At 41.2% G+C, this 27,126-nt stretch overlaps 1 protein-coding gene and 1 long non-coding RNA gene across 2 annotated transcripts in view; one reads left to right on the forward strand and one right to left on the reverse strand.

Annotated features, from left to right (window-relative positions):
- Positions 1–27,126, forward strand: part of THSD4 (thrombospondin type 1 domain containing 4) — a 542,551-nt gene that overhangs the window by 285,382 nt on the left and 230,043 nt on the right. The gene's annotated exons all lie outside the window — the stretch shown is intronic.
- On the reverse strand, positions 746–6,282 carry LOC132522758 (uncharacterized). The gene is made up of 2 exons (XR_009541322.1): positions 5,992–6,282; positions 746–1,070 (listed from the first exon to the last, which is right to left on the reverse strand). It is a non-coding gene; the product is annotated as an uncharacterized LOC132522758 (long non-coding RNA).

Genomic DNA, 27,126 nt, shown 5'->3' on the forward strand with positions numbered 1-27,126 from the left:
AGGAACTCCATACACTTCAATGTGGACAAAAAACACAATTGGATTGCCCTGAAAGTGCCGGCGCAAACTCTCTTTGTCTTGGGGATAGCAGCTTCTTTCACCCAGAGGGGAAATATTTATCCCGCTCACACTATGTACCGTCCATTCTGGGAGGTGTTTTACATACAGTATATTGAATCGGTCATAGGTACCCTGTGAAGGAGGGGCTATTGCCATCGTTAGAGCTGGGGAAAGGGAGGCTCAGAGTGGTTACCTTGCCCAAGAGCACATCAGAGGTTGCGCCGGGTGTGAACCCCGCCCCGTGCAGCCCGGCTACTTGGTGTTGTGCTGGCCTGCAAGAGGCTCAGGTTGTGAGTGGTGGCGAGGGCGCGGCTGTACCTGGCAGCCTCGACCCAGCCCTTCCTAGTTCCCAGCACTGCTCTCGGGTAGCATCTGAGTGATGGAACACCCAGGTGTAATCCAACTTTAATTTGATTAAAGACTGCAAAGGTCAATTTCATAAGGAAATTATGCATACCAATATGGGGAGGTTTTTTTTTTTTTTTTTTTTTTGCGGTACGCGGGCCTCTCACTGTTGTGGCCTCTCTCGTTGCGGAGCACAGGCTCTGGACACGCAGGCTCAGCGGCCATGGCTCACGGGCCCAGCCGCTCCGTGGCATATGGGATCTTCCCGGACCGGGGTATGAACCTGTGTCCCCAACATCGGCAGGCGGACTCTCAACCACTGTGCCACCAGGGAAGCCCCTTTGTTTTTTTAAATTTATTTATTTTATTTATTTATTTTTGGCTGTGTTGGGTCTTTGTTGCTGCGTGCGGGCTTTCTCTATTGGCGGCGAGCAGGGGCCACTCTTCGCTGCGGTGCGCGGGCCTCTCATTGCGGTGGCTTCTGTTGTTGTGGAGCACGGGCTCTAGGCGCTCAGGCTTCAGTAGTTGTAGCACATAGGCTCAGTAGTTGTGGCGCATGGGCTCAGCTGCTCCGCGGCATGTGGGATCCTCCGAGACCGGGGCTCGAACCCGTGTCCTACTGCATTGGCAGGCGGATTCCCAACCACTGTGCCACCAGGGAAGCCCTATGGGGAGGTTCGTAAATTACACATGAACCTTTGTAAATGAAAAAATTTAGGTAAAACTTTTTTCAGTTTACACCTACTGTTTTTATTTGCAAACTAAACTTGTTGGGAGGAGGATTTTTTTTTTTAATTACAGTGAAATAAATGAACACCAACATAAAACGAAAGGATTGGGTTCCTCTCTGTCCCCATTTTTTCCTTTCTAACCCCACCTTCCAAGCTGGGAAACCTTGTGCCCTAAACGCGTCAGAGGGCCCAAGTCGTGATCAGCCCTAGAGTCTCGAGAATTCCAAAGGCTGGCACAAAGCACAGGCAGCTTCCAGATCCAACAGGACACGGATTTTTAATTAAATATTTTCAAAAGCTTTCAAGCAGCCTGAGTATGTATTATACAAAGTTTCCTCTTTACTCTTCCATATTCTGACCCCCTCCCCCATCACCACCACATCATGGATCCCCAAAGAAATACTGTCTGGATCCTTGCCCATTAGAAAATTCACTATTTTTCTTTTAAGTTCTGTTTCAGTTCAGGAAGAAGAGTGGCTTTATAAACCATTACCAAATCAAAGCCCCATCAGAGGAGGACAGAAGCCCCCATACATTGGGATGAATTATTTTTGGTTCTTGATTTTATGCCAGTGCTAGTGAAATTTCACAGCTGGTTATTAAAAAATCCTGGGGTCCGGGTTTTGTGCTATTTATGTCACAAGAAACAGGAGAAATAAAATACCCTAAAGATATGAAAATATTTTGTAAATTGACATATTTGGGGCATATGTTTCTCTTTCAGGGCCTAGGAAGTGATTTATGTGCTCTGATGAAGTGCTGGTAGAAAGACCTCCACTGAATCCCCGCTTAATGGTCCACGCACCTTCCAAACTATTGATACAGCTGACCTGACTAAGGCCTGTGGCGGGTGAGAGGAGGGAGACTGAGGAAATGGGGACAATTTATTGCCTTTCAGAAAGAAATGGTGCGAGTGACCTAAGTCACAGTTTCCTCTAAAGGTGGAAACTGCTAACAATTCAAGTTGACAACTGCCAATGGAAACCCAGCTTTGCTTTTCTCCCTATAAACTTGAATCGTTGGGTTATTTGAGAGAATGCAAAAATGGAGTGCCCCCCTCGTACTGCTTGGATCACTTCCAGCCCTACCCTCAAATGCAAAGATCCAGACACCAAAGTCCCTTTTCTAGACATGAAGATGGCCCACAAGCCAGCCCCTCCCAGAGCAGATGTATGCCTCCATAGAGGAATGGGCTTCAAATGTCTTATTGTGATTACCTAATGGTTCCCAGTATCCAGTCCTCTGAGAATAACACTCTAAACTAAAATACGAAAAGTGTAGTTTCTCTTTGTCAGTTAGAAATATGCTATAGGAGAAAAGGAATCATTTTTTTCTTTGCTCAGGAGAGCTGACACCCAACAAATCAAACAGGACATGCCCAAGCTGCTGGGTCAAGAAAACTGCAGACTGCGGAGGTTGGGAAGGATTAAAATGAGGGTCAATATTATTATCGTTGTAATGAAAAGGATTTGGGTTTAGAAACTTCCCATGTGGGCTGTAAAGGAGGAAGTCTAAAGCTATATTTCACAGACATATCTCACTGCCCCCCAGGGACACTCCCAAGTACCCAGTCCATCTTATTCTTAGCTTCTCCATGAGGCTTCACGTCAGGAAAAGAGCGTGCATCTCATTTAAGCCCATGGTAGAGTCACTAGAGGGGCTGATTACAGCTTCAGGCTTTGGAAGCATTCAGGACAGGGCCTCCTCCGTCTGTCTCAGGACAGTCAGCTGAGACTCACACTCATTTCTTTCCTACGCAGTAAAGCACCAGCTCAGGTGCTGGCCCGCCTGGGAGCAGAGGCTTCTTTCTTGGAGGGAATGGTGGATCACAGCTAAGTACCATCCTTTGGTTTCTTAAGTTACAGATCAGTTTGGAACCTCACTTGTCCTGCATGAATCTATTCCTTGATTAAGCTGAACTGAGATCGTTTAACGATGTTAGTGAGATCCGTCTGTAACTTACATGAACTACAGCTTTTGCATCCTAATGTTACCTCATGGTATAAAAAAGATAAGTTTTTGATATTAAAATTGACTTAGTGCACAATAGAAAGCTGTCGGTTTGAAGCATTACATTAATTAGGATTAGAATCTGCTGCACAAACAGAAGACTCAAAATAACCACAGTAGAGTCCCAAAGGGGGTTTTCTTTTTCTTTCACTTGAAAGAAGTCTGTATGCAGGCAGTGAGGATCCCAAATTCCTCTGCTGTTTTGTTCTGTCCCCTCAGTATGCAGCTTTCATCCAGGTTGCCTCAGGGTCCAAGGGGCTGCAGGAGCTCCTGTCAACAGAAACGCATTCCAGGCAACAAGATGAAGGAAGGAGAGAAAGACAAAAAGTGGACTACTGCTTGTTCCCCTGTTAGGGAACTTTTCCAGGAACTCGCCCTACAACTTCCACTGACATCTCATTGTACACCCCTGGCAGCAAGAGAGGGTAGAAACTATAATCATTTAGTTGGGCTCCCTGATGCATGGACTAAAACCAGGGTCTGTCCTAAGGAAAAATGAGAGAACGAGTAAGTGACTCAGCGTGTCTGCCACAAGCAGTACTAGAGAAAGGAGAAGACTGTGGCACAGCCCCTGCCCCCTTTCCTCTTGGGGTGGCAGCAGCTGAAAATGAGAGAAACCACTCTTGGGAGCATTTTCTAGAAGCTTTGTGCCCTGAGCAGAGTGATGAATTAGTTACCAAACAGAGAAGGAAATACATGAGCACTGGGCATACTCTAGACTTTTCCATCCAAGAAATGAAAATGCCAGTACTGCCGTTGCTCTCTAGCCCCCAAAGAGTATTTTGCAAAAGGAAGGATGTTTTACAGATTCTGAAGTTGTTGTACCCCAAAGTAGATCTTTCTGCAGTAAAGACGTAATTATACAAATTTGAATATTTTTCAAAATGCTCTGTTAATAAGGAGAAGAGAAAGGGAGTATGGCCATGTGTATGAAGGTATATATGTGTATGAGATAATATATATGCATATAAGAAGTATATAAAAAATACATTTAATTAAATTCATCTTATAGTGCTTACTACATTGCGTCCTTGTTCGAGGGGTCTTGTCTACAGACATAAAGTTTAATCTCTTAAGACTGAATTTCCCTGGGGAGAAGCATTACTTGCTAAGCAATCCTCACTGGGTTATAAGGCCCCCAGGCTACTGCAGTCTTTGCCATTGTGTTTTCTCTGTTAATCAACCTACAATTGTCCATCTTTGAATACAACTAGGAAACTGTAAAGATTTCTCTTTGTAGAATAGGCAGAATGGTCTTTTAATGCCATGGTCTAGTAAAAAAAAAAATTGGTTTCAGCTCCCTGAAAAGTAAAATATTGCTTCAGGGTCATCAACGCAATGCACTTGGTGGATAGAATGTCTGGTACCTGCCAACGGAATTTTCAAACGGAGGAATTAAACATGTTTGGGTTAAAATTATATTTAAAGGGAACTGAATTCTTTGCAAGGGAAGAGTCGAGTGTAGGTTGATTCTTCTAATGATTTAGGCACTTGTCCTAACTGGGGGTGGCATGAAGCCAACATGAGTTGGTGATAGAAATCTAACACTTGAATTTAATGATTGAGTAACTTTTAACTAATAGAAACCCTGCTGTTGGATTATGTTACTCAAAACAATATTAAGTTTTGTAACACTGTCTAATCAGAAAGAATCCATGGAAATAATCCATATAATATCGTCATTTATCATGCTTTATGGGGGAAACGACTCATTCTTCTGGAGAAAGCTGATTATTTCTCATCTAATTAAAACGCTAACATTTTAGGGGCCATTGCAAGTTGACACCCACAAAACCTTCCTGCTGTGTGCAAGTATCTTAAATGTATTTTAGAATATTTAAAATTTTTTCACCCCAGTTGTGCTTGTTATTAATATCTTACTGATACATAAGAGTTGGGGAAAAGTATTTTATTGTTTCTCGTTCTCTTTTTTTCTTAATCCCATGGCTGCCTCTCCTAACGTCCCTCATCCTTAGGGTTTCTGTAGAATCATTCCTTCCTCTCACTGCCATGACCACCTCCTCAGTCCAGGCTTCACTGCTGGTTTCCTAGATGTGGAAGTAGCCACCATGGCTGCTCCCTCTGCCTCTGTTTCTACCTTTTCCATTGATCCTGTACAGAGCAGCCGGATTCATCTTCTGATGACATGACTTGGGTCATCTAATCACCAAGCTCAAGAACATCTATTAGTATTGAGTTGATACCAGATGAAGCGCTGTAGCTTGACACTGATCGAGCGCATCCTACTTGTCCCACCCTGTCTTTCATTATTTTCAGACATAAACCCTTCACCTTGGTCTAATTGGTCCCATTCCTGGTGCTCAGAGTTGCTGTTCCCTCTCTGCAGTTTTGCTTCACACTATCTTCTCTACCGAGGATGTGTCTCTTTACTGAGTCTGATCCTTCCCTCGAGGCCCAGGAGGAAGCCCATCCTTTGCTTTGACTACCCATGGAGCAGTGGTCTCTCCAACACCAAGTTTTCAAAGCACATATTGTCCCTGATACTATGTCACGTAAGATACCATGTACTAGGTTTTCCTTACATTTATGCTCTAAGCAACTTCAAAGCCAGGCTTATATATCTTAGAGGCTTAGCACAATTCTTTATGTATAATAATAAGATTGTTGTTGATGATGAAAGGGTATGAAAATATCACCAAAGCTAGGGGTTTTTCTTTCTTTCTTTTTTTCTTTTGGAGGAGGTAGGAAGAATGAAAGAAAGCAATTAACACGTATGTGGCGCTTTCACTCTATCAAACACTTTCTACGTATGATTATTCTTAGTACAAACTCATGAGGTAAGCGTTGGTCTCCTTATTTTGCAAAGAAAGAAACTGAGACTCACATTTAATAACTTCGGTTATTAAAGGTTCATGCGATGAGTCCATGGCAGAGTCTGGGTGTCTGACTTCCAAACCTGTGTTTTGTTTATTCTCATTCTCAGCTTCAGTCTCTTCTGCATTTCTCCCCTCGCTTTGTCTCTCTTCCCCTCCATGATGGTGTTTTCCACCTCTGCCAATGTGAGCTGTTGACTGCCTTCCTACCAGGGCTAGGTAATGCCAAGGTCAGTATTAGCCATCCTTTGGCAAGTGTATTTCATCATGGCAAGGGAATTTCATGGCTGAACTGATGGAATAATCCAGTGTGCTCTGGCTTAATTCAGTAACCTTGTGAGTCTCTTTTGATCCGCTAACAGTTGAAGGCAGATATGAATTTAAATTTAGAGGCAAATAACTCTTTCCATTCTGACACCCTTGTGAAACTCCAGGACCATTTTCATTTTGGTGTCATTGAGTTACCTTTGTGCCTTCCCTTATCCTATCTCTGCCTCCTCTGTTTAGTACATGTTACATAATTTCTGCCACCAAAGAGAAGGCAAATCACACAGAGAACACACCTACTTAACTATGCTTAAGATCTGCCCAGGAATGTGGAACATGTTTAAATATAAAGCTGAGAATGAGGGCTTTGACATTGATTGATTTTAGAAATAAAGTAGGACTAAGCCACAATACCGATCTCATAGAGAACTATTTTCACAAAATTCCAGAACATTTGTGGGAACTGGACCTTAATTAGAGCCCCATTGTATAGGGATAAGTAGCATGATGCTTAGAGTTGATATCGCTACTGAAAGGAATGGCCCATAATCAGGGCAAGCTGGTACATTTAGATATCACAGATGTTTAGAACTGCTTGTATATAATACAGGGTCAGTCCAGAAAGCATTGAAAAATACATCTCAACACTTTTTATGGGCCATTGAAATTAACCAGGAGTACAAAAGTTCAGCAAAATTAGGGTGGGGCAATGAATGAAAACAATGGGATATGCTTCTTTGTGAACTTCTGTGGAAAACAATTTAGAGGTCACCATGGATCACAGATGAACAGGAACACAATATCTTATCCAAAAGCAAGCACAAAGGATGTTTGAACAATTATAGAATCTATTAAAAATCTTCCAACTTAACGTTAACTGTGGACAACAATAATGTAGCAAGTTTTATGCTTCACAAGTTAGAGAAATGAAACTCAAAGGAGTTCAAATATGATTAAAGCAATGGAAAAGTAAAATGTAAGAAGAGTTGAGTTGACTTGAAAAATAATAGATTGGATCATCATATATTATATATTATATATTGAATAGAGGCAAGAGGTTCTACAGAAGATAATTTCAGGCTCCTGTCCATCTTTAGATAGAAAAAGGCTAGAAAACGTTGTAAGTAAGAGTTGGAGAAAGACAACAAATCATTTAAATGAGGTCTTTGTGGCATATGGTCAAATACTGGATCCTCACTACTGACCCTACACATGCTGTTGCTTCAGTCCTCGTGTGTGCCAGGTGCCACATCAGAGGCTGTCATCTGACTCAGGGAATTTGCAGTCAAGTGTACTTACATACTGTTGAACTTGTATAGTATATACTGTATATCCATGTATATCATATGGGTATAGATATATGGTATATACTATATACATATACACATACATATACACAGTATATATACTAACATGTATAGTATATATAAGTGAACTGATATAGTGTAAGAATAGCACAGGGTACCAAATACTATAGGAGATGTAAACTAAACCCCACCCAACCTGCTAGGGGAGAGCCTTCCAATAAGGGTGCTTTTCTTTTTCTTTTTTTCTAGTTTTTATTGTAGTATAGTTGATTTACAATGTTATGTTAGTTTCAGGTGTACAACAAAGTGAATCAGTTATACATATTCATATATCCACTCTTTTTTAGATTCTTTTCCCATACAGGCCATTACAGAGTATTGAGTAGAGTTCCCTGTGCTATACAGCAGGTCCTTATTAGTTATCTATTTTATATATAGTACTGAGTATATGTCAATCCCAATCTTCCAATTTATCCCTCCCCATCTCCTTTCCTCCCTGGTAACCATAAGTTTGTTTTCTACATCTGTGACTCTGTTTCTGTTTTGTAAGTTCCTTTGTACATATTTTTAGATTCCACATATAAGCGATATCATATTTGTCTTTCTTTTCAAGTGTTACTGAAAATCAGGCAAAACAGAGCCCCAGAACCAGTTCTCTTGTAGGATCCACTGTTACAGCGTTGGTGTGAACACACCAGGTTTATGGAGGGCCCGGCTTCTGTCTTTTCACATGAAACCTTATCCTTGAACCTGGCCTTTCCATGGAGCTGTTCTGCCTGGGGATCCTGAACCCACCCATTAGGAGCTTGTCTGGTCCACAAGTGAAAACAAAACAAGGCAAACCCCCAGCTTGGCTGGGACCCATACACTCTAGGAGCTGCTGCAGCAAAGGGGGTCTGGGCAACACCTCTTGCTGACCTCCCGACTCCCCACCCCCCTGCCACCAGAGTGTCACCCTCCAGGGTCGTGGCCTAATTTGTTTGCTCTTGAGCCCTGAATTGAGAGTTTTGATGGACAGTCAGCACAGTAAAGCCAAAAGAAGCACCAATTTCACTCCTGGAGCCAACCCTCCCATCTTTTTCAATAGATGAAAATCATGCACAAAACAGGAAAATGGAACCATTGTCTGTGCTGTAATTTTCTAACTCAAGTGACCATGAAGAACCAGTTCATACTGGCATTTATTATGCAGACAGCCTTTGGAACCCTGTTACTCAGTAAATTATGATTTTAGAGGGTATATAGCATGGTGGGAGGAGAGAGGTGGAAAAGAATGGTGGAAAATTAAGGCTTTTCATATAGCAGGGCAAATCATACCTTTCAGATTCAGCGAGGCCTCTGGGACATGCCCTTGTTCTATGATGAGCAAGTAATGAAGAATTTCATCTTTCTTTATCTTGATGACTTGAGGGCTGGGACTCTAAGTCAACAGGGAATCTTGAGGGGTAGCTCAGAGCCTGGCTTATTATAGGACCTTCAATATATGTGTGTTGAATGAATGCACAAGGGAATGAATGAATATATGCATGCAAGGTTATGGAAGCTGAGACAATTAAAGGTGAGGATGGTCACCTCTGTTGATTTACATAGAAGAACTGATGAAAGATTAAAGGACTTCTTAATTAAGTCAGATGACTTCAGAAGAAACAATTTTAGAAGCATTAAAAACTAAAGCCACATACTCCTCTCACAAAGTATGCAAATAACTATAGAAGGTGGAAAAAAGAAAAGATACAAAATGGAGCCAGTGGCTAAAGCCCCAACTGCAAGGAATTTGAGAATAACATATTGTTTGGATTAATTTTTTTAAACAAAGATTTATTTTGGAATAAATTTAAATTTACCCAAAAATTGCAAAGATAGTTCAGAGAATTCCTGCGTACTGCCGTAGCCAGTTTCATTTTTGCCTAATGTTAACGTGGTAAATTACCAAGGTACATTTGTCAAAACTAAGAAGCCAACACTGTTCAGACACAGTGTCAGGAGCTGGTCCCTGCCCACTGGGACATCGCTATTAACTAAACTCAAGACTCTAATCAGATCACCAGTTTCTCCATTATCGTCCTTCTGTTCCAGGGTCCAAGCCAGGATCCCACATCACGTTAGATCATCACATCTCCTTAGTCTCCTTTGGTCTGTGACAATTTCTGTCTTTTCTGGTTTTCATGCGCTTGACATTTTTTGACAGTTTTGAGGTGTGTGGTCAGGTATGTTGTAGAACATCCCTCAAAAATGGGTTTGTCTGAGATTTGCTCATGGTTAGACTGGGGTTACGGGTTTGGGAATATCCCAGTAGTCCACAAGCTGACTACCACAAAGGGGAAGTGCCCTTCTGGACATGTCATATCAGGGGGCACATGACATCACTTAGGGATATTAATCTTGATTAGTTTTTTGGACCACAGTTCTTGCCTTTACCCCAACATGGTCCCATCCTATGGCCAACCTCCCACCCTTCCAGGCTCACACTAAGTAGCATGGAGTCTCCTTTCAGACATCCTCAGAACCCTGTTCCTTTGTACGGTAACTGAGACCCCGTTCCCACACATACTCTCTTTTGCTTTAGCAGCAATGAACTCTCCCTTTATGGATGTTTGTTGAGTATCTGTTTAAACATTATCAAAGAGAGTGAATGAAACAGACATGCACTTAAAGACGTTCTTAGGGCTTGAGGAAGGAGATGAAAGCACTGAAATGCAAAATGAGATATAAACAAAGAACAAGATAGGAGAAAGAGGGCAGCCAAAAGTAGACAGCCAAATCAACAAGAGCAAAATTTGTGATGAAAATAGCAAATACAAAATGGAATAGTGGTCAAAAGCAAGTTAAAAAAAATCAGAAGTTACCAACTTTAAAATTTTGCAGGACTTCCTTGGTGGTACAGTGGCTAAGACTCTGCACTCCTGATGCAGGGGGCCCTGGTTTGATCCCTGGTCAGGGAACCAGATCCCACATGCGTGCTGCAACTAAGAAGTCTGCATGCCACAACTAAGACCCAGTGCAGCCAAAATAAATAAATAAATAAATATTTTTTAAATTTTGCAAAAGTAGAGGAAACTTAAGTCATTCGGGTTTGTAGGGACCAAAACACAGACAAAAAAAAGTTTCAAGTAGGTAAGGCAAATTTTAATGAAAAGCAAAATAATATAGTTATCTGATCTTACAAAAGGAAAATACTGCAATCTGGAGAGTGCAAGAACCTTTTGGCAACACTTAAGTGATAGTAGCTATCAGCTTGGGCTTAACGAAGGGGTCTGAGGAGGACTGTACCGAAGGCTTAAATTTGGGCCTGTTTTCTTTGTATAAACAGAGTCATTTTGTTTTGAGAGGCAAACAACAAAGGAATTTTAAATCCTTTTTTAACAATTTAACTTGGTAAATAGTTTTTGTTTGTTTATTTTTGAGGAAAAAATGCATGAACATGTTTTCTAAATGTGGCTCATGCCCACGATGTCATATTAAATGTTTTCTTTCACTCAGGAATTTATTGTGCATAGTCTCTGTTCAGACACAGTATCAGGAGTTGGTTCCTGCTCCCAGGGACTTGTGGTCTAGTTAGTATATGCTCATTTTATTCCTTACCTCTCATTTGCATTTTTGCTGGTTTCGAGCTTAGGAGTCAAATCTCTTTTGCAGGCAGGATTTTGGTTTTGCTTTTTCCTTCTGTAGCCCAGGCTATGCACCATGTCATTTAGGAAAGTGTATTACACATCAGGATGAGTGACCTGTTTCAGCACCTCTCTCCTACCCCCTGCCCAGCTTAAGTACTGGATTGTTGATGCTCTCACTCTCACTTCCCCATGTGCTTGCAAGAGGAGCAACCCATGAACATGGTAGAGACAGCAAATTTGTCTCCATAGGTTGGCCCTACTTTGTATACTCCCTTGCCAACCAAGCTCAGGTTTTTTGCAAGTGACCTGCCTTGTCCAGCCTTTCGTATCATCCAGCACAAGTACCACACACCGGGCATTCCGTCCCAAATAAGAATGTCAACACAAGGTTATGAAAATCCGTGTAATCCACACAAAACTATGTAACGCATTAAACCTTCAGGTTGCATATAGGAAACAAAGATCCTACTATATTCCACAAGCCCCATTATTTTTTAGTTTTTTCAATTCCATCACTTATGGTTGCTTGAAGAGCAAGTTGTCTTTCTCAGCCTGAACTGGCCCAAGGCCTCTGCCATGGCTGGACCTTTCTGCCAGCCTTATAGGGTTTGTGTTCTAGGCTCATCTGTCAGGTGCTGTTCTGTTCTAACTTCTGTTCATGTCACGTTGCTTAGTTCACAAATGCCTGGTAAAAGGAGGAATGCTATCCATATACCATGTAAGTTAAGTTGATTCATCTGTGATTTTCTAAGGTAGAATAACAGAAGTAGAATTACAAACTTCAACAGCTTCAACAGGACAACAAAACAAAGCAAAATAAAACAATACCTCAGTAGGGTGCTGCATAGACTAGAGCCTTTACGGATGTATCTTAAGCAAATTAAAAATGAGTGCAGTCAGGGAGATCAGCTAGGTGCTTTGTGACAACCTAGAGGGGTGGGATAGGGAGTGTGGGAGGGAGATGCAAGAGGGAGGAGATATGGGGATATATGTATAGCTGATTCACTTGGTTATAAAGCAGAAACTAACACACCATTGTAAAGCAATTACACTCCAATAAAGATGTTAAAAAAAAAAAAAATGAGTGCAGGAACTTCCCTGGTGGTCCCGTGGCTAAAACTCTGCACTTCCAAGGCAGGGGGTGTGGGTTCGATCCCTGGTCGGGGAACTAAGATCCCACATGCTGCATGGCGTGGCCAAAAAGTTAAAAAAAAAAAAAAATGAGTGTCTACCGAGGGCTCCAGCCTCCAGAAGAAACACACCTCCTGCCTTTTGGGGCTGTAGGGCTGCAGTTAGTTGTGCTTCCTGCTGTGCCTTTAATGGCTACCCTGTGGATCAGAGCTCTGCTTCATCATCTTGACTCAGCACCTGCAAGCCAGTGCTGCCACTCTTTTGTCCTTGTACATTTTTAATATTCCCTGAGGTCGACTCCAGAACTCTAAACTTCCTGCTTGGGGTGTTAAATTATATCCCAGGAACCAATTATTATTTTTGCCTGGCTTCTGGTTACAAAGTTGCACAGGTTTTAAATGGTTGGCCCTTAGTTTTCCCAAAAACTCTACATTTTTGGGGCACTATTTCGCAGAAAACAAGGTTTTTCAGGGGTCCATGTTGAAAGGCCTATACTCATCTTTGTTTTTCTTTCAACCACACTCAGATCTTTTCCCTTTGATATGTTCTTAGCTGGAGACATTGCTCCTTCCATAGTCCCAAAGTTTGAAAGGTGGGGGCTGAGGAGAAGAGGGGCGGAGTCACATAGTTACTAGCAGTTGCCTCAATGTATTGCCACTGCAAACTCCATTCCCTCTAGACCCCAAACTCCATGAAGACAAAGACCAAATCTTTGGTCTCCACATCCCTCATGCCTGCAGAAAAGCCTAGACTCAGAGTTGGAATGTTAACTCGAATTGTCTGTAACAGGTGTCAGAAAGCCAGATGCCCTCCCCAAATACACTCCCCATGGAAGCAGGGCCAGAATTATACTGCAAGACTTTTAGGGATAAACCCCATGATGCTGCAAGGGGCCCACTCTAATTCAACTAAGCAAATTGACCAATACCTCAATTAGATCTTCTAATAACTTGTATTGGGCTTTTCTCCTGAAACAGGGAAGAGCAAAGTCATTGCTACCAAAAAGTAAAATAAAAAGTACAATGGTGCAATAATGTCATTCGAAAGTAATAGTGGGAGAAGAGAGAGATAAGTGTATGACTGAGAAAGACGTGTTACATGAGTTGTGAACATGGCTAAGGGAGCGGGAGGACCCCTTAATAATCCAGTGAATTGGGAACTGTCTAGACAAGTAATTCAGATACCTCAGGCTGAAGCCAACCCTTCAGGAGTTTGTGCCAAAGCCCAACCTCAGTCCTGCCTACTGGAGTCCCAGGGTTTTGTTTTGCCCTGGGTTAAGCCACATCGCAGTTGGCTGCCAACTATTAACAATGAGTGACTTACCATAAGAAGCTCATGCCTAAGGGAATTCTCCCTCCTGTCCACTGTAGTAAGGGACCGGTGAACTAAAATGCAAAGAACTACTTACCCCAAGTTCAGAGAGTCATGGTTACCTTGGCCAGACCCTCCATACCCCACCTTGCCCTGCTACCCCTCGCAGATCCGTAGAGGAGAAGGCATAAGACATAACACTGGAAATCAGAGGGCTTGCATTCCAGCTCTGCCGAGGACCCGCTGGGAATCTGGGGGAGGTCATTTAACCTGTCTGCTTCTTAGTTCCTCATCTGTGAAGTGAAGGGCTGAATGAGAACATTGTATTTTTTTCTGAGTAGAGAAGTGATAAAGCACATTTTCATTGTTGTAAAACATGGAAAAATATCATGCATATGTAAAGTATTTTTAGAGATTATAAATACAATTTGGGATCCTGTTTCTTCCCCTAATGTTATATGAAGCACTTCTCCATTCATTAAAATAATTACATGTCATTATTAAAATTTCACAACCATTGGGTTTCCAAAATGCCTTGCAGCTCAACCATTTTAGGATTCTTTGCGTGATGATACAAAGAAAAAGGATGAAACTTTATTTAAAAGAATGCCTTGGGAGGACATTCAAGATGGTAGAGGAGTAAGACATGGAGATCACATTCCTCCCCACAGATACATCAAAAATACATCTACATATGGAAAAACTCCTACAAAACACCTACCGAATGCTGGCAGAAGACCTCAGATTTCCCCAAAGCCGAGTGGCTTACAGGGTCTTGATGCTCCAGCCAGGTGTCAGGCCTGAGCCTCCAAGGTAAGAGAGTCAAGTTCAGGACACTGGACCACCAGAGACCTCCCAGCCCCACATAATATCAATCGGCAAGAGCTCTCCCAGAGATTTCCGTCTCAACGCTAAGACCTAGCTCCACTCAACAACCAGCAAGCTCCAGTGCTGAACACCCCATGCCAAACAACTACCAAGACAGGAACACAACTCCACCCATTAGCAGAGAGGCTGCCTAAAATCTTAATAAGTTCACAGACACCCCAAAACACACCAATGTACGCGGTCCTGCCCACCAGAAAGACAAGATCCAGCGTCATCCACCAGAATACAGGCACCAGTCCCCTCCACCAGGGAGCATGCACAACCCACTGAACCAACCTTAGCCACTGGTGGCAGACACAAAAAAACAATGGGAACCTGCAGCATGCAAAAAGGAGACCCCAACACAGTAAGTTAAGCAAAATGAGAAGACAGAGAACTACACAGCAGATGAATGAGCAAGGTAAAAACCCACCAGACCAAACAAATGAAGAGGAAATAGGCAGTCTACCTGAAAAATAATTCAGAGTAATGATAGTAAAGATGATCCAAAATCTTGGAAATAGAATGGAGAAAATACAAGAAATGTTTAACAAGGACCTAGAAGAACTAAAGAGCAAACAGACAATGAGGAACAACACAAAAAATGAAATTAAAAATTCTCTAGAAGGAATCAATAGCAGAATAACTGAGGCAGAAGAACAGATAAGTGACCTGGGAAGACAAAATAGTGGAAATAACTACCGCACAGCAGAATAAAGAAAAAAGAATGAAAAGAATTGAGGACAGTCTCAGAGACCTCTGGGACAACATTAAATGCACCAACATTTGAATTATAGGGGTCCAGAAGAAGAGAAAAAGAAAGGGACTGAGAAAATATTTGAAGAGATTATAGTTGAAAACTTCCATAATATGGGAAATGAAATAGTCAATCAAGTCCAGGAAACACAGAGAGTCCCATACAGGATAAATCCAAAGAGAAACACGCCAAGACACATGTTAATCAAACTATCAAAAATTAAATAAAAAGCAAAAGTATTAAAAGCAGCAAGGGAAAAACAACAAATAACATACAAGGGAATCCCCATAAGGTTAACAGCTGATCTTTCAGCAGAAACTCTGCAAGCCAGAAGGGAGCGACAGGACATATTTAAAGTGAGGAAAGGGAAAAACCTACAACCAAGATTACTCTACCCAGCAAGGATCTGATTCAGATTCGACGGAGAAATTAAAACCTTTACAGACAAGCAAAAGCCAAGAGAATTCAGCACCACCAAACCAGCTTTACAACAAATGCTAAAGGAACTTCTCTAGGCAGGAAACACAAGAGAAGGAAAAGACCTACAATAACAAACCCAAAACAATTAAGAAAATGGGAATAGGAACATACATATCGATAACTACCTTAAATGTAAATGGATTAAATGCTCCAACCAAAACACATAGACTAGCGGAATGGATACAAAAACAAGACCCATATATATGCTGTCTACAAGAGACCCACTTCAGACCTAGGGACACATACAGACTGAAAGTGAGGGGATGGAAAAAGATATTCCATGCAAATGGAAATCAAAAGAAAGCTGGAGTAGCAATTCTCATATCAGACTAAATAGACTTTAAAATAAAGACTGTTATAAAAGACAAAGAAGGACACTACATAATGATCAAGGGATCAATCCAAGAAGATATAACAATTGTATATATTTAGGCACCCATCATAGGAGCACCTCAATACATAAGGCGAATGCTAACAGCCATAAAAGGAGAAATTGACAGTAACACAATCATAGTAGGGGACGTTAACACCTCACTTTCACCAATGGACAGATAATCCAAAATGAAAATAAATAAGGAAACACAAGCTTTAAATGATACATTAAACAAGATGTACTTAATTGATATTTATAGGACATTCCATCCAAAAACAACAGAATACATTTTCTTCTCAAGTGCTCTTGGCACATTCTCCAGGATAGATCATATCTTGGGTTGCAAATCAACCCTTGGTAAATTTAAGAAAACTGAAATTGTATGAAGTATCTTTTCTGACCTCAACACTATGAGACTAGATATCAGTTACAGGAAAAAAACTGTAAAAAAAAATGCAAACACATAGAGGCTAAACAATATGCTAATAACCACGAGATCACTGAAGAAATCAAAGAGGAAATCAGAAAATACCTAGAAACAAATGACAATGAAATCACGATGACCCAAAACCTATGGGATGCAGCAAAAGCAGTTCTAAGAGGGACGTTTATAGCCATACAATCCTACTGTAAGAAACAAGAAAAATCTCAAATAAACCTAACCTTACACCTAAAGCAATTAGAGAAAGTAGAACAAAATAACCCCAAATTTAGCAGAAGGAAAGAAATCATAAAGATCAGATGAGAAATAAGTGAAAAAGAAATGAAGGAAACGATAGCAAAGATAGTAAAACTGAAAGCTGGTTCTTTGAGAAGATAAACAAAATTGATAAACCATTAGCCAGACTCATCAAGAAAAAAGGGGAGAAGACTCAAATCAACAGAATTAGAAATGAAAAAGGAGAAGTAACAACTGACACTGCAGAAATACAAAGGTTCATGAGAGATTACTACAAGCAACTATATGCCGATAATATGGACAACCTGGAAGAAAAAGAAGGCATAGAGGGAACTTACCTCGACATAATAAAGACCATGTATGACAAACCCAGAGCCAACATCGTTCTCAATGTGAAAAACTGAAACCATTTCCACTAAGATCAGGAACAAGACAAGGTTGCCCATTCTCACCACTATTATTCAACATAGTTTTGGAAGTATTAGCCACAGCAATCAGAGAAGAAAAATAAATAAAAGGAATCCAAATTAGAAAAGAAGAAGTAAAACTGTCACTCTTTGCAGTTGACATAATACTATACATAGAGAATCCTAAAGATGCTACCAGAAAACTACTAGCACTAATCAATGAATTTAGTAAAGTAGCAGGATACAAAATTGATGCACAGAAATCTCCTGCATTCCTATAGACTAATGATGAAATATCTGAAAGAGAAATTAAGGAAACACTCCCATTTACCAATGCAACAAAAAGAATAAAATACCTAGGAATAAACCTACCTAAGGAGACAAATTTTTTCTGTATGCAGAAAACTATAAGACACTGATGAAAGAAATTAAAGATGATACAAACAGATGGAGAGATATACCATGTTCTTGGATTGGAAGAATCAACATTGTGTAAATGACAATCTACAGATTCAATGCAATCCCTGTCAAACTACCAATGGCATTGTTCACAGAACTAGAACAAAAAATTTCACAACTTGTATGGAAACACAAAGAAATCTTGAGAAAGAAAAACAGAGCTGGAGGAATCAGGCTCTCTGACTTCAGACTATACTACAAATCTACAGTGATCAAGACAGTATGGTACTGGCACGAAGACAGAAAGATAGATCAATGGAACAGGATAGAAGCCCAGAGATAAACCCACACACATATGGTCGCCTTATCTTTGATAAAGGAGGCAAGAAAAACAATGGAGAAAAGACAGCCTCTTCAATAAGTGGTGCAAGGATAACTGGACAGCTACATGTAAAAGAATGAAATTAGAACACTCCCTAACACCATATACAAAAATAAACTCAAAATGTAATAAAGACCTAAAGGTAAGGCTACACACTGTAAAACTTTTAGAGGAAAACATAGGCAGAACACTCTATGACATAAATCACAGCAAGATCCTTTTTGACCCACCTCCTAGTGAAATGGAAATAAAAACAAAAATAAACAAATGGGACCTAATGAAACTTAAAAGCTTTTGCACAGCAAAGGAAACCATAAACAAGATGAAAAGACAACCCTCAGAGTTAAAAAAATATTTGCAAACAAAGCATCTAACAAAGGATTAATCTCCAAAATATACAAGCAGCTTATGCAGCTCAATATCAAAAAAACAAAAAACCCAATCCAAAAATGGGTGCAAGACCTAAACAGACATTTCTCCAAAGAAGATATACAGATGGCCAACAAACACATGAAAGGATGTTCAACATCACTAATCATTAGAGAAATGCAAATCAAAACTACAATGGGGTATCACCTCACACCGGTCAGAGTGGCCATCATCAAAAAATCTACAAGCAATAAATGCTGGAGAGGGTGTGGAGAAAAGGGAACCCTCTTGTACTGTTGGTGGGAATGTAAATTGATACAGCCACTGTGGAGAACATTATGGAGGTTCCTTAAAAAACTAAAAATAGAACTACCATATGACCCAGCAATTCCACTACTGGGTATATCCCCTGAGAAAACCATAATTCAAAAAGAGTCATGTACCAGAATGTTCACTGCAGCACTATTTACAATAGCCAGGACATGGAAGCAACCTAAGTGCCCATTGGCAGATGAATGGATAAAGAAGATCCATTGTATATATTTGTGGCACATATATACAATGGAATATTACTCAGCGATAAAAAGAATCGAAATTGAGTTATTTGCAGTGAGGTGGATGGACCTAGAGTCTGTCATACAGAGTGAAGTAAGTCAGAAAGAGAAAAACAAATACCGTATGCTAACACATATATATGGAATCTAAAAAAAAAAATGGTTCTGGAAAACGTAGGGGCAGGACAGGAATAAAGACGCAGACGTAGAGAATGGACTTGAGGACACGGGGAGGGTGAAGGGTAAGCTGGGACGAAGTGAGAGAGTGGCATGGACATATATACACTGCTAAATGTAAAATAGATAGCTAGTGGGAAGCAGCCACATAGCACAGGCAGATCAGCTTGGTGCTTTGTGACCACCTAGAGGGGTGGGATAGGGAGGGTGGGAGGGAGACACAAGAGGGAGAAGATATGGGGATGTATGTATACATATAGCTGATTCACTTTGTGATACAGCAGAAACTAACACACCATTGTAAAGCAATTATACTCCAATAAAGATGTTAAAATATATAAATAAACAAATAAAAGAATGCTTTCTAAGAGAGATGGTAGCATCTTTGGCTACCATGTAGTAGGCACTGTGGAGCATAATCTAATCATGTTACTCTTGGGACACAGTCCTCTATGGGTCTCTCATGCTCTCACATGTCTTCCTGAGTATGCCAAGATTATGAGGCCATGACTGCTTTTTACCTGAGCCATTTTTCAGAGTTGTGTTTTCGGCAAGCAACCCTGAGGAATGAGCTAAGATCTACCTCTAGAACGAAGAGGAGGCTTGCTTATTGCTGGCTGTAAAAGCAGTGCATCCCCCAAGCTCAGTGTTCCTCCGCTGCAGTGCAAACCCACTACATGTGCAACATCTGTCTGGACCCCTCTGCATTGGCCTCAAGGACTTGGGGAAAAAGGTAGCTGATCTAAATACTGATGTCCATGCTGCTTGCCGTGCTGTGACTAATGAAGTCTTTAGTCTCTGACCCAGGGGGTCTCATATCTTCTGCCAGCAATAGATTAACTCATTAACTTATGAGTGGGGTCAAATCAACCCTCAGAGAAAACAATAATTACATGTTAGTTAAACGATGACAGTTGAGCAGCAAGGACATTTAGACTCCAAGAAGGAAGGCATCTTGCTTAACTTTACACAGCTGATGATGGCAGAGCTAGAAATCAAACCTGAGTCTATCGGATTCCAAACCCCATATGTTTTATTGGTTGCTTTCACCATATCAGACACCATACTGAATCCTCTAGTCAGTAGAAACCATTTCATATGAAATTAACTGAGAACTTCAAATCGATTCTTCCTTAAGAAAAATAGCTGATCTTACTTAGATGTTAAGTCTGAAGTGACTTTCCCTGGAAAAGCTTACCAAATGTTACCTCTTTGGAGGGTTCGTCTACCAAGCTACACCACTGGTTTATTTAGATTAAATGAAAGCATTTAAGTCTGGTTGTTGTGATGTTTTTTTGGTTTTAAAAAGAATTTTTTATCCAGCAGGCTCCAGTTCATAAATATTATGAATATTCCTGCAAATGAAATAAACACAGTAGGAATCATTCTAATACCCATGTTGGCAGAAGTTATAAGCTTTCCACACTGGAGTGAAAAAAAGGTCATGAGTAACCCTAGTGACATGTGTCACTGCTATGCTGGGGCAAGAGACCTCTTTTGGGGGGTTTGTGGGGGGAGTTAATTAATTAATTAATTTATGGCTGCATTGGGTCTTAGTTGCTGTGCTCAGGCTTTTCTCTAGTTGCGGCGAGGGGGGCCTACTCTTTGTTGCAGTGCGCGGGCTTCTCATTGCAGTGGCTTCTCTTGTTGCGGAGCATGAGCTCTAGGTGCACAGGCTTCAGTAGTTGTGGCACGCAAGCTCAGTAGTTGTGGCGCCCGGGCTTAGTTCCTCTGCGGCGTGTGGGATCTTCCCAGACCAGGGCTCAAACCCATGTCCCCTGCATTGGCAGGTGGATTCTCAACCACTGCGCCACCAGGGAAGCCCCAAGAGACCTGTTTTTAAGACTTTTTTTTTAAGCAGATTTAGGCTCCCAGAAACATTGAGAGGAAGGAACAGAGATTTCTCACATCCCCCTGCCCCTACACATGCATAGCCTCCCCCTTTAACAACATCCCTTACCAAAGTAGTACATTTGTCACAACTGATGAACCTACAATGACATGTCATTATCACCCAAAGTCCATAGTTTATATTAGGGTTTGCTTCAAAAGACTTTTTATTGATTAAAAACAGAATATCGCTTATTGACAGAAAATCCTTATGTTGCTAGAACACCCAGTGAGCTTGCTAAAAGTACTCTCTGCAGTGTCTGGTATCTAGGAAACATTCAGTAATTGGTAGATATTGTGATTAGATGCTTGGTAAATGCCTTCTCAGTGAATGACAGTTATTTCTTCATCCATTCATGTGTTCCATAAGTGCACTGGTGATACAGCAGTGAACAAGACAAATGTTCCTGCCCTCATGGAGCTTATGTTCTAGAGCAGGGGTCCCCAACCCCCAGACCACAGACCGGTAGCAGTCCGTGGCCTGTTAGGAACCAGGCCACACAGCAGAAGGTGAGTGGCAGGTGAGCGAGCAAAGCTTCATCTGTATTTACAGCCGCTCCCCATTGCTCGCATTACTGCCTGAGCTCCACCTCCTGTCAGATCAGCGGTGGCATTAGATTCTCATAGGAGCGCGAACCCTACTTGAACTGCACATGCGAGGGATCTAGGTTGCACACTCCTTATGAGAATCTAATGCCTGATGATGATCTGAGGTGGAGCTGAGACGGTGATGCTAGCGGGTGCAAATACAGATTATTGTGAGCAGAGAGGTTTGACTGCACAGAGACCGTAGTAAGTCAATTGCTTGCAGACTCATATCAAAACCCTATCAGTGAGTGGCAAGTGAAAACAAGCTCAGGACTCCCACTGATTCTGTATTATGGTGAGTTGTATAATTATTTCATTACATATTACAATGTAATAATAGTAGAAATAAAGTGCACAATAAATGTAATGTGTTTGAATCATCCCGAAACCATCCCCTCCCCACCCCCCCAGTCCATGGAAAAATTGTCTTCCACAAAACCAGTCCCTGGTGCCAAAAAGGTTGGGGACTGCTATTCTAGAGGGGAGACTGATAATGAACAGATACACAAATCTAGAATGTCAGTGACGATAACGGCTCTGAAAAACATTAAATGGAAAGAAGAGGCTAGAGAGACATAGTGTGGGTGGGGCTCTTTTAGATTATGTGGTCAGGGGAGGTCTTTGCACGGAGATGATATTTGAGTAGAAACCTGAGTAAGATATGGGAGCAACAGCGGGAAGATGTGGGTAATGCTACCTGGATTACGAATAGACGTGAGAGTCACATAAAAAGGTTCCTTTGCAGCCCAGCCTCACTATGGCCTCTCTGTGGAACTCAACTCACTGGTAGCCTGTGGGTAATCCTTATGCATAGAGACAGCAAACAGAGCCTTTGGCATTGTGAATGGATGTTCAGAGGGCTCATCATTTACTGCAGGTGGCCATGATAGAAGTAGAAAGTTTTATTTTTATTTAAACTAAACAATCATTGGTGTTTCTCACAGGCCAGGCTCTGATCCCAGAGGCTGAGTGTGACTGTGCTTGGTGGTGTGACTGAGCTGTGTTTTGTTATCAGGATTGTGGGGAGAGCAGTGTGAATGGGGATAAGGAGAAATAAAAATCATGGCTTCTGTTTCCAGTGGAGCCAATCAGATGGATAAGATGCCAGACCATGGGAAGCAGGGAAACAACGAGGAAAGGGAAAGAGAGTTGTTCTGGTTATGGGCTGTTTATGGACCTGGTGTCCAGGTTGGTCTCAATGGGCATTTTCGTGGACATTTGGTATTGGTCCGAGACAGGGGTCGGAGACACCAGCCTCTTTCTCTCAGCTTTTGGCTTAAAAGGACTTAAAGAAGAAGAATAGATTCTCTTCCCTTCTTAGCTAAAGTTGGGCATAAAGGTGGGAGGATTAAAGAGACTTTTTGAAGACGTGGGTCTTCTCATTGAGTTGACTAACATAAATTTTCTTGTCATTTTTTCTTCCTCCCCGGAAAAAGAAAAAAAGATTTACTTCCATTGCAAATATTTAAGCATTTGTAGGGTTCATTTTCACAAAAGAGTTAAAACGTGGGAAAACCAAACATTCCCCCCTTCACTGCTTTCATTTTGGCTTTTGCTTAATTTTGTAACATTAATTCTTTGATCCTTCCAACCATAAATCATTTAAGTGACTTTGATTAAATAACTGCTTAACTTCCAAAATTCTTTGGATAATGACTGTGTTTCTTGTCATATTCCGTACAATTATAATGAGGTTTTCCATAGCAGGTTCAAATGCCAACGCACCTGGACTCCTCCTGGCGTGCCATGATTTAAGGCAAGTTATTTCACCTCTCAAAGCTTAGCTGTAGCATTGGTAAGAAAAGTTTGGTATTTAATATACATCCCCCCATGGAGAAGGTGTCGGAAATTTTATTCAGTTAGTGTTTATAAAGGATCTTTATTGGAGACCCCAGGGAGGGTGATGCTTTAATATGCAATAGGAAATCTGCTCTTTGGACCATCTAACCGATGTTATATAATGACTTGTGTTTTGGCTCCACATTTCCTACTGAGACTTTCTTCTGGCTTCTCTGGAGACTGAGTTTTGCTGTTTTCCCAGTGGCTAAGAAATCAGGGGTGTGGCTGCAAGTTGAACACATGCCCAGCATGGTCTTCCTTTGGTGTGGACGCCCTTATTGTGTCTGCATAGGATCAGCAGCCAGTGTCTCTAGAGGGTATATGCAGATCTGTGAAATGCAGGACCCTGAGCTCAGCTCACAAGGTTTTATCCAAAATTCTAGCAAATTACTCTTAATTTTGCTCACCTTACAGCTTTATGAGCAATACCGGTTGACTCCCACTGACATTTATGAGTTGCTGTGTTACAAAGGTTGAGCCATTTCAGTCTGTTGAGGTTTTCCTGTGACCCCCTACGTTTACCGTAACTATTAAAGACGACAGTAAAACGTATATAATGGACATGGTTCAAATATTTCCCACTGCTTCTGCAATGATTATTTCTCTCCAAGAACAGGAGACTAGTGAAATGTGGGCTTAAGGAGAGACAGCAACAAAAACCATGGGTTTTCAAGTTTAAGCTAATATTTAACATAGGATAAAGACTACTGGTAAATATTGATTTATCTTCCCTCCTATTCCCCTAGGGGCTTAATCTCACAGTACAGAACATTAAACAATTGTTTATTATTCCAGCAGTATTATAAAAACGATATTGGAATTCTTTTCCTTCTTTCTTTCATTCCTTTTTTTTTTTAAGAAATAAAAAGCATCCAGTATCCCCGAAGGGCAGAGCAACTGCATATGAGACAAACGACACACCCATATAGGAATAGGCCTCGCTGGGCTCTGTCCTTCACAGGCCTCTGCTTTTCTTCCTGGCCTGGATTCTTACCCGCAACAATACTTGAAAGAGTTCTTTTAACTCTAGGCTTTAAAGAGAGCAGAAAGGATTGGTGGTAAATGATTGACCCCCCGGGAGCCAGGTGAGTCATCCAGAGCAGCGCTGTCTGATAGGAACACTTGGAGATGATGGATATGTTCTGTATCTGTCATCACTGTGTGGTTACCATGGACCACACGTGGCTACTGAACCCTTGAAATGGGGCTGGTGCAACTGAGGAACTGAATTTTCAATTTTGTTTCTTTTTGAATTTAAGTAGCCACATGTGGCTAGTGACTACCACATTAAACAGCACAGATTTATAGGTTCTCAAGAGGTAACTTAATAGTACATATACTCCCGCATACGTACAATAAAAATGGAATGGAAATGCAGGAGTGGTTCAGATGTTACCTTGAACCCCACTTCACCTGGAGAATGGCGCACCCTGGGACAGTCTGGCCCTCCCTGGGCGGTTGAACTTTGTCCCTGCCTCTCTTCTGTATTCCACCTTGCCTGCTCTTTTTTGAATATTTAACAACTTGATTGAGATGTAAGTCACGTACCATATAACTCATGTTTTGAAGGTGTACAGTTCAGTCGTTTGTCCTATATTCACGAGGCTGTGCAACCATCACCCCTATCAATTTTATAACATTTTCATTACCCCAAATAGAAAGCCTGTACCCATTAGCAATCACTCCCCATTTCTTCCCAAACTCTCACCCCCCAAGCTCTGGCAACCACCCATCTACTTTCTGTCTCTATAGATTTTCCTACTTTGGACATTTCCTATAGATAGCATACAATATATGCTCTTTTTTGTCTGGCTTCTTTCACCTAGCATAATGTTTCCAAAGTTCATCCATGTTGTAGCATGTGTCAGTACTTCATCCCTTTTTGTTGCTGAATAATATTCCATTGTGTGGATGTGCCAATTTGTTTATCCATTCACCAGTTGATGGCCATTGGGTTGTTTTTGCTTTTTGGTCATTATGAACACAGGTGGTATGAATATTCGGGTGTATGTTTTTGTGTGAATGTATGTTTTCATCCCTCTTAGGTATATACCCACAAATGAAATTGCTGGTTTCATGTGGTAACTCTATGTTTAGCCTTTCGTGGAACTGTCGGACTGTTTTCCAAAACAAGCGCACCATTTAACATTCCCATCAGCAATGTGTGAGTGTTCCAGTTTCTCTACATCCTTGCCAACACTTGCTATTATCTGTCTTCTTTATTATAGCCATCCTAGAAGGTGTGTGAAGGTATCTCATTGGAGTTTTATTTGCATTTCCTGATAGTCAGCAACTCTTTGCCCCTGTCCATTCACAATTATGTAGGTCCTTGCCACAGGTAGGTTTGCCCCGAGAATGCAGGTTTGCAAGAAAAGAGCAAGTTCCATTGGTGTTGCTTTGGAAATAACAGAAGTTACTTCTGTGGCACAGTTACAGACTGAAACCAGGGGTAATCGTGTTCAACTGTTTCATGCCCAACTAGATGTTGAATATATTTATACTTTTTTTGGGTCAGATTCCTACGCAGGACTTCTTCCCCTCAAAACAGTCTCTGTAAGTAAAAGTGGCTTGAGCCAATCCTAGGGGAATGTTTTTTTAAATTTCCTATTACAAAAGAATTTCCCCATAAGTCCTTTCTCAAACAGGCACAGAATATTCTAAGATCACCTTCAAATTGTCATGGTTTAAATGATGCAGAGCAAGAATCAAAATGCTGACACAGACTGGAAATGGAAAGATAGAAGTCCAGGTGTGGAAGGCCTTGACAGGCAGGGTGAACGGTCCGCCTGCAGAAGCCACACTGCCCTCTGCTGCCTTGCATTCAGGGTGTCATGCATCCATTTGTTTACCAAGTATTGAGTGCTTCCATGTGCCAGACACAGCTCTCGGGAAGAAACAGTGAGCAGAATGGGCCTGGTCTTTGTTTTCACGAGGTCAGGCTGATATTAGTCAAACAGTCAAACCAGCCAGAGTTAGGAAGGCACAGTACAGGGCACTCTGTGACTGAGGCCATCTATGGCTTGCTTGTTTGATTTCTTTCCATGCTCTCAGATAGTACCTCAGTGGGAGATTCGCCATCCGGGCGTGACTTACCTAGGTGTCGTTTCTTTTTTTTATGGTTAAGTAGTCGATACTTTATTTCTTTCCTTTCACTTTCTCTCTCTCTTTTTAAAACATTCTTTTTAGCTAATGTAATTTCTATAACTGAGTTTTTTAGCATCTTGAGAGGTTAAAGGTTTGAAGAAATAAGTTTCTGTTGATACTCTTCCCTGTCTTTCTGTCATATTTCTACTTACCCTTCAATGCACTGCTTGAATACTACTTTTCTGTGAAATATCACCATCACTGTCAGTCCTTATGGCCTCCAGGGATAAGTATTCCATTTCTCCCCTGAACTTCTGTAGCACCTTGTACCTGCATTATAATGCTTGCCATGTTGTAGAAGGAAAGTTCTTTACCTGTTGGCTTTCCTCACCACTCAGTGAGCATCTCAGAGTAAGGTTTTGTGTATGAGTCTTGTTTATATTTTCAGCTACAAGCACAGCAACTCACATCTAGCAGGTGATCTGTAAATGCTGAACAATGAATGAATGAATGAGCAAACATATAGAAGAGTCAAAAAATCACATGAACCCGGATTCTTTCTTCTAGCTAGGAATAATCTGTCACTGAAACAGCAAAGAATTGTCAACTCTTGTGATCCCTGCTTATTATTTTCTATTGATATTTTAATTTAATAGGGAAAATATAAGTACAGT

Source organism: Lagenorhynchus albirostris, chromosome 1 (assembly GCF_949774975.1).
Source record: "Lagenorhynchus albirostris chromosome 1, mLagAlb1.1, whole genome shotgun sequence".
Lineage (NCBI taxonomy): Eukaryota > Metazoa > Chordata > Mammalia > Artiodactyla > Delphinidae > Lagenorhynchus > Lagenorhynchus albirostris.